This window comes from Dipteris shenzhenensis, chromosome 8, assembly GCF_047967505.1.
Source record: "Dipteris shenzhenensis isolate YYH24624 ecotype China chromosome 8, Dip_SZ_1.0, whole genome shotgun sequence".
NCBI classification, from domain to species: domain Eukaryota; kingdom Viridiplantae; phylum Streptophyta; class Polypodiopsida; order Gleicheniales; family Dipteridaceae; genus Dipteris; species Dipteris shenzhenensis.
The window spans coordinates 58,867,909-58,876,733 of record NC_141603.1 but is presented as its reverse complement, the minus strand read 5'-3'; the positions used below and the strand labels follow the sequence as shown (position 1 = coordinate 58,876,733).

General features: G+C 42.4%; 1 pseudogene; it reads left to right on the top strand.

Moving 5' to 3' along the window:
- The first annotated feature begins 7,102 nt into the window (after positions 1-7,102).
- Positions 7,103-8,615, top strand: LOC147899750 (uncharacterized; annotated as a pseudogene).
- The last annotated feature ends 210 nt before the right edge of the window (positions 8,616-8,825 follow it).

Sequence of the window (8,825 nt, the reverse complement as noted above, 5' to 3'; positions counted from 1 at the left end):
CACTTTTTAACCAAGATCTAATATGCTTGTTGGGTGTCAATAACCTAATATTTTTTGGATCATTTTTTGACCAGAATTTAACAAATCAAAATTTTTAATTTTTTGTTACTTCTATCATTCCAAGGTTATAAATGGCTTCCTCTTTAGACAATACCAACATTGAGAAGTTACATGGTACTAGCTTTCCATTTCTAGAAGGAGTGGATTTATAATTTTTTGGTGTAGAAAATGTAGATTAAGCCCATCAAACTGAAACAAAAGTAATGACCTAGGATGAGTAGCAAGACTTAGATGAGCTTGCTAGGTCCATCATCATGTCCAAGTCAGTTTACTTTAATGTTAAGGATAAGACTACCAATTACACTTTATGGCAAAAATTATGTTAATTGTATAAGAAGTAAAGTGCAACCTCTCAGCCTAGCACTTAGATTATAGCTTAGATAAGTAATAAATGAGTGAAAAGAGCATATTATGCAACTAAGAAGTTCATTGTTTTAAGTAGCTAAAATATAACATTGGTATCAAAGCATTAAGTTACTCTTTCCTTTCTCAAAGACAGGGGGTCCTGAGTATTTAGCCTTAAGGGTAGAGGTCTAGTTACCATAGATATGATTGTGTGAAACTTATTAACCACGTTGTAGCCCATCTAAGGTGGGTATGGTGCATATTGTTGGGAACTATGGTCTTAATAATGGAGCCCAAAAGCCTTGCCAATGGCTTTTAACTATTATTGAGCTAGTAGAAAGCCTAGCATGAGCTATCCTACCGGCACTATTAAACCTACCTATCTATCTTATGTGACTAACCAAGCTCTACACCTAGGAATATATATTTGAGAAGCTAGATATAAACAAGTGTTTTTGGAGTTTTAAAAGAAAGAACTTGGAAATATATGATTGAAATTAATCAAGAGAGTAGGACTAGCATAGGCAATTCAAAAGACATGCAAGATGTTGACATATGAGATGAAACAAGGCTTGTTAATCTCTTAGTGGCAAAGCTACAATTAGCAAAGAGTATCAACTTTACAAGGGAGAACTATCACCAAATTTTAGCTCATGATCTTCTCCCTAAAGACCAAAAAGAAGGGGTTCCTTCGAGATCTCTTGGTGAGACATCAAGAAGAGGAAACTCTTTGGTCTTGGAAGGGGAAGCATCAAAAGATGCTAAGAGTTAAAAACTATCAAAAGAAAGGAAGGGGGACAAAATTCCTCGTACCTTTGATAATGATTTATCCCCAAAACAAAGAAAAGGGAAAATAACTCTTAGCATGGAGTCAAAAAAGTTAGGTGGAAAAAAGATCATTCCTACGATGGAACTTTTTGGAGAAACCAACATGGTGCTAGCCTTCATCAATCAATTTGATGTGGCTTTTTGAGACAAATCTATCTTGCAATCTTCCCAGATAGAATATGTCTCCAAGCACTTGAACAAGATTAAGGACAATGAAATGTATGCTTTAGGACAACGAAGTTTGGTGTCATTAAAATTTTGATTTTATAGGCCACACACATGCTATTCCATTCTTTTTTGCGAAGTGAAATCGTTTTCTACAATTTTGGGTCTTTTGCTTGTGGTCAGGTTACAAAAAAATACTTTACAAGCTATAGGTATATATGTATAGATTGTTGGAGTTTGGATGCTTGCCATGGAGTGTTTTGGATAATTGTTTATGTTGTTAAAACTTCTATTGTGAATAAAATTTTCTCGTTATTTGTTGAAATCTTTTTTGAGATCACGTGTTTAATAAATACAGTGTGATAACTTAATTGGTGGCATATGTAAAGTTATTGTGGTCAATGAATTTTCCAACCTTTATAAGTTTTGTGGGGTTCTTTGAAGCCTTTGTGGTGTGAGTGCATGGTAAAGCACCACATGGTAGATTAGGTACAGTTGAGTTACCCTTTACAAAAACATTACCATAGACTCTTTACAAGATTTGTGGTCACTAAAAAATGCATTTGTTTTTTTTGGACATTGATATTTTATGTGTTCTGTGAGTTGGAATAGATGCATGCTATGCTATGATATATGCCCAGTTTTTAACCAAGATTTAATATGCTTGTTGGGTGTCAATAACCTAATTTTTTTGGATCATTTTTTGACGAGATTTTGGCAAATCAAAATTTTTGATTTTTTCTTACTTCTATCGTTCCAGGGTTATAAATGGCTTCCTCTTTAGACAATACCAACATTGAGAAGTTACATGGTACTAACTTTCCATTTCTAGAAGGAGTGGATTTATAATTTTTTGGTGTAGAAAATGTAGATTAAGCGAATCAAACTGAAACAAAAGCAATGATCTAGAATGAGTAGCAAGACTTAGATGAGCTTGCTAGGTCCATCATCATGTTGACATTGTCGAAGTCAGTTTACCAACTACACTTGATGGCAAAAATTATGTGAATTGTATAAGAAGCAAAGTGCAACCTCTCAATTCTATACTTGGTTGAAATAATGAGTTGATTTCAATATGAAAGAAGGAACATCCATGTCATAGAAATTAATTTCCTATTTTCCAAAAGTATTTTCCATCATAAATTGGCCATTTATGAAAAGTGGGAAGAAAGGGGAAATTAATTTAGCACTCATAGCTCTAGCCCAATGGTATGAGGAGCGAAGAGGTGGAGATGGCTATGAGAAGACCTAGGGAAATTTTTCTTGCTTTCATAGATGGTCCATAGTATGGGGATCAAAGGGTTGAATCTATGAGACAAAAGAAAGCTTTAGCACATAGAAAAGGTTCAAACGAGGTAAGACCAAGAGGGCAAAGGCTTTGAGTGCAAAGGTAGGTTTTAGCATTTATAATCCCAATCCTAGAGGCAAGGGGACCCAAGGGGGAAAAGACTATGAGACAAGGTTAAAACCTTAGGGTAAAGGCTTCATTTAGCCTCCAAAAGGACATGTAGCAAAAAGAATCCCAAGGACCAAGTGGCTAGGGGTTGTATGTACCATAGGCAAGGCATTAGCCTTGCTCATACGGGTAGGTAGGGGCCCTACTGACTTACGTCTAAATATTTAGTAAAATATCTAGCAAAAAATAGCAAATTTTATTTTTCATGTAATCTAAGCACCTCAATGCCAAGAACCCATGGGGTATTGAATTTATCCACTAGGGCTTCATATAAGGCTAGAAGGGTGCCTGAGGCCAATACTGGCAAAGGCCACTCAAGGTAACCTTATTCTATTAAAGACGACATTTTGTATCATCAACAAGCTATTTGCATAGCTCAGCCTCTACGAAAGAAGGTGATGGATGAAGCTCATGCTTCTCCTTATGCAGGTCATCGAGGAATTTTCGCAACAACCAATGCTCTTGAAAGATATTTCTTTTGGCCAACACTCAGGGAGGACATTGAAAAATATGTGCGCGAGTGTTTAGTATGCCAAAAAGTGAAATATGACAGACATAAAGTATATGGCAAGCTTCAGCCACTCCCTGTGCCACATGTGCCATGGGAAAGCATTGCCATGGACTTTATCACTGATCTTCCAAGATCAAAGAACAGAAATGATGCAATCTGGACTATTATAGACAAATTCAGTAAGCAAGCACATTTCCTTCCAGTTAAGAAAACAATCAAAGTAGATCACATGGCTTGAATATTCCTCGCCCACATTTTTAAGCATCATGGAATGCCAAGAACTATTATCAGCGATAGAGATCCTCGTATGACAAGTTTGTTTTGGCAAGCACTTTTTGAGAATTTGGGGACTAAGCTGCACTTCTCATCAGCATATCATCCTCATATCATCCTCAAACGAATGGTCAGAGCGAAGTAGCAAATGCCACAATTTTGGATCTTCTCAAATGCTATGTCTCAGAAAGACAATCAGAATGGGAGAGGTATTTACCACTTGTTTAGTTTGTGTATAATAATACCATACACTCCTCAACTGGTAAAGCTCCTTTTGAAGTCATATATGGGAAGCCCATGTTGCTTCCTATATTAATTACAAAGGAGAACATTTTTGCTGCAGATGAGTTTGTGCGTGACATTGATTCCGCCTATGCTCAAGTCAAGAGAGCAATTCTTCGCTCTCAAGAAAAACAAAAGAGAGAAGCAGACAAGCACAGAAGAAACCTGGATCTTCAATGGGACAGTATGTCCTACTTAAGCTTGACAAGGCCCGATTCAAGAAACGAGTCGGCAAAGGGAAAGTCGTAAAGCTTTCCAACAGATTCTATGGTCCTTTTAAGATCATAGAAGAAGTCAATTCTTTGACTTTTAGATTGGATATGCCATCTCATTGGTGAATCCATAATGCTTTCCATGTTAGTCTTCTTTGACCTTATGTTGGGCCTCTTCCAGTGGCTACAGTACAAGAAGATCCTCCAGAAGTCGATGAGACTGAGGAAATTCTTGAGCCAAAACAAATTGTTCAGAGAGGCAACTTAAGTCGGGAACACTACAACGAAAGTATTTAGTCGGGAACACTACAACGAAAGTATTTAGTCAAGTTTAAGAATTACACCCCTTTGGACGCAAAGTGGATGACTGAGTTAGATCTTAAGTCGAGATCACTCAGAGAGTTTACACCCCTTTGGATGCAAAGTGGATGACTGAGTTAGATCTTAAGGACTACCCAGACATCTTGCGCAGTTATGTTGACGCTCTACAGTTGAGGTCAACTATTTAGAACCAAGAGGGATGTAACTATTTCAGACTTATAAATAATTTTTATAATTATTTATTAGCAAAGAGTATTGTTGTTAAAGTTATGTGCACATTAGAATACTAGGGCCTCAGATGTTCCACATGGTTGGCTAGAACATCTCAGGGGGTACCCTAGCAGAACATTAGAATACTAGGGCCTCAGTTGTGCCATAAGGTTGGCTAGAACATTTGAGGTGGTACCCTAGCAGAACAATAGTACGAGGACCCCTGATGTGCCACATTGTTGGTTAGAACATCTTAGAAGGGGGTATCCTAGCAGAACAATAGTACTAGGGCCTTTGATGTGCCACATGAGTGGCTAGAACATCTTAGTGGGGGACCCTAGTAGAACAGATACCCTGAAGATACCAGGGATTGGGAAATCGGAGCTTCATTAAAGGGGTAACTGTAGCCTTAGATATTAGGCTCAGAAAATACGCGCGTCAGTGCAAGCACAAGAATAAGATGGGGTCCCTAGAATAAGTTATTCTAAGGCCTATAATATTTTATTAAGGACTTAGGATAATTTAGTTAAAAATCCAGTACAAATGTCCGACGGGCACTTGGCTCGGGCACCTGGCCAGACAAGTCTAAACTGGTGGTGACGAGGCAGTGCAGTGTGGCACTGACTCAGAGAATGTGTAATGACCCTAGCAGTAGGGTCCATATTTAATGTGTCCTAACGTGTGTGTAGGTGCACATTTTAAAAGTGGCCTAGGGGCACACTTTAAAATGGCCTAGGCCTAACTTTAAATTAAAGGGTTAGAGTTAGTTAAAAGAAAGTGTGCCAAATGGCACACTTTCTCTCTAAAGCCCATCCCCTTCCAAGTATGCAAGAAGGTGCCCAACCCCCTTCTTGACTCCTTTAAATAGACCTGCCCCCTTCATTCTCAGGGCTGGTCTGGCATGTCTCTCCCCCTTCTGGAGCCTCCTCGTCGTGCTGAAGCTCTCCATTGGAGCTCGAGAGCAGCCCCTTGCGATGCATGTGGAGCCAAAGCGCTCCCCTCGTTTAGAGCAAGGTCTCTCGTAGCCTTAGCAAGCTCGTGGAAGAGTTCCATCACGAAAAGTCGAAGGAACCACATCTTTTCTCACGACTGGTCGCTGGAATTCTCTGTTTCCAGCCACTGTACTCTGTGTACAGCACTGTTTTCAGCGAAGGGAGCCCTAACAGTCCACCTACTTGACCTCCCCTACGTGCCCACAAAGTTTGGGGCAGTTTTATCGCAAAAAAGTCCCCTATTTTATCAAGCTCAGGTATGAGAAATCTGGTTTTGCGCAGTGAATTACAGCAAGCATGTATGTGAATTACAGCAAGCATGTATGTGAGCATTCATGCATGCTTCATCTTCTTCTAACTTCTTACTGACTCCTTTTGATAAGGAGCTTCCTATGCACACATATGTATGCGCATTGGCATGATTAATGTTTTATAAAGCAAAGTACAAGTATGAATTATGCACTACATGTGCGGTTAAGAGATTTCTTGGAACATAGACTCTCTTCGGAAAGGTTCTAAGATTTCAAATGCTTGACCTACGCATAAGGGAGCCCTCGCATGGATACATGTTGGAGCTAGTCTCCACATGTATCAGAACCATGCCAGAGAGGATGCTCTAGCACCTTATGCACAGGAAGATGAGCATTAGATATCTGGGAACATAGACTCTCTTCGGAGGGGTTCCAAGACTTTCATTATGTCTCTCCTAAGCCAAGGGAGTCCTCGCATGGATGCATGTTGGAGTTGGAAACTCCGCATGTATCAGAACCATGCTAGAGAGGAGACTCTAGCACCTTTGGGCTTAGGAAGGAGAGGTTCACAGAAAGTACTAAGAGAGGATTCTCTTAGCAGTGGGAGACCTAACTCTCCCTCTAAATAAGAAAATTCTAGAAGAAGACTCTTCTAGAATAAGAAAGAGCGTACTACTCTCTCAGAATAGACTCCCCTAGAATAGGGGTAGAAATAGAAGATTTGGGACTTAAGCCCCGTTCTTGTGCTTGTAAAGATTCCCCTTAGTAATAAAGAAGTTCTCTTTATGGGGGGGGACCAGCCCATCTTTTGGTCCCCAATGATGTGTTGATCTTCTCTCTCAGCATTGTTTTTATTATAAAAGTCTCAAGTATGCTTCCGTATTTGTGACATCTTCTCCCGTTCCTGCATCAACCAACTTCAACGGTTGATCAGGAATTTTTTGTGGTCAAGACGAGATGCCCAGTCAGCAAGGGCCAAGGTCTCCTGGCAGGTCATAACACTACCCAGATCTCAAGGAGGACTTGGCATCATTGATCCGGCACAGCAGAGTTGAGCCCTATTGGGGAAGCTTATGGTTAGAGGGCTTCTTCCAGGGGTAGAACTCTGGAAGAAGCTCCTGTTACAGAGGGTCAAGCATAGGGTCCCACACACAAGCGGCCCTTGGGGTGCGGCCACACGCTAGATTTTCACGGATATGTGCAGAGTGGGCCTGAGCAGAGGTTGGGAGGATCATTTTATTCTGAGAATTCTTTGTTCCTGGGAGTTGCTCTGTGAGGGCTTAGCGCAGCATGCGCCGCTTTGCTAGGAGGAGCGCATGAGGTAGCCGTTGGTTTGGAACCCCTTGGTTCACACTGAGAGGGGTCATATGGTAGGGAGCCAGCCGCATATGTCTTGGGGAGCCCTGGTAGAGGGCCCCGCCCATACTCTTGGAGACTCGCTACACTTCAGATCTCTGCCAGAGGTGACATAGAGGGATAGACTTAGAGGCCTTCGCGGCGCCCTGAGCATGTGTCATGATGTTTCAGGGGCCATTCTTGTGGAATGGCAAGCTCTTATTGTGCCTGTGGCGCCTCAGTGGATGGAAGCATTCACTAGATTGGAGGTCCTGATAGCGGTCTAGGTTTGCTCCAACAATGACAGATGCTTTTTCTTTGAGGTTCAGAGTCATGGCAGACTACATAGGGTTCCCTCAGAGGCACCGGAGATTTCTTGAGTGTTACTTTCAGTGGATCAGAGTCCTGGGTATTAATGAGAGACTTTGTGTTTTGGACCCGGACCCTTCCAGCTTAGAGACCGATGGGTGGAGATTATGGGCATGGGAATGTCGCCCCCTTACCAGAGTTCAGTGGGGTCCTGGAGAGTGGTTATGGCACGACCCCTATGGTGCTAGGAACCAACCTGAGAGCCCTTTCTTTCAGTACACAGTCTGATTGGGCAGACACATCTTGTCAGTCCGCAGAGAGGCTCCTCCAGCAGCGGCGGGTCATTGGCACAGTGAGGGGTTCTCCAAGGAGTTCTTGATAGATTTTTGGTCCTGTGGCCCGCCTTTGGGGTAGCCGCCACCTGAGGAGGGCTACTCTTTTCTAGTGGTTGATCGCGCATAGGGCTGTGCAGTGGGCAGCTGGTTGGAGCATAGTGGTCACCCCATTGCTTGCACAGCTTGCGGGCATCACAGGGAGCGGCATTGCCTCTGGGACTGCCCCATGGCATAGTAGATCTGGTTGCGAGTCCTCCATTTGCTCCCCACACTTAGTACAGCCAGCCAGTTTACCTGGGGCTCCACAGCTTGGTCCACCCTCACAGGCGCAGCAGTTCAGTATGAGACAAAGTCAGTCAGCTTGATGATTGAGATTCAGGATGGTCGACCTCGGTTACGACCAGCCTTGAAGGTGACTCTTCAGGACTGGAGACAAGAGGCAGACAGTTCTCAGCTATCTGACACTGTGGTTCATATGGCGGGGCCGCTGCTTCCGCATCTTTGAGGCCAGAGCAGTTCCTCTAGCTGAGACAGTGGGTGACCTCTGGCTAGAGCTTGTATATACCCTTCGAGGCCAGTTTGACCAGATGGTGGTTCGGATTGTATGAAGAAGCGCCGGCAGGCCTTCCTTCGACTCTGGAGTTCGGGCCCCTTTTTCTCTATTGAGCGAGGGGTCCCTCGATGGCATTACCGACCACCAGTGTTGCTATTCCCACCCCCCATCTCCTGACTTAACCTCGCTTGTATCCCCTTCTCAGCTGGGAGAGTCTCCCATTTTGTATCCTCTCTTCGGAGGTGTTGTAGCCCTATGGACGTTTGTTAACTAATAGAAGGATCTTTTCAAGAAAAAAAAAAAGATCAAAACACAAGAAAGTCCCTCATATGTATTGTCTTGATTTGTGGGAGTTTGATGATTCTCACACACACGTGCCTACAAGAT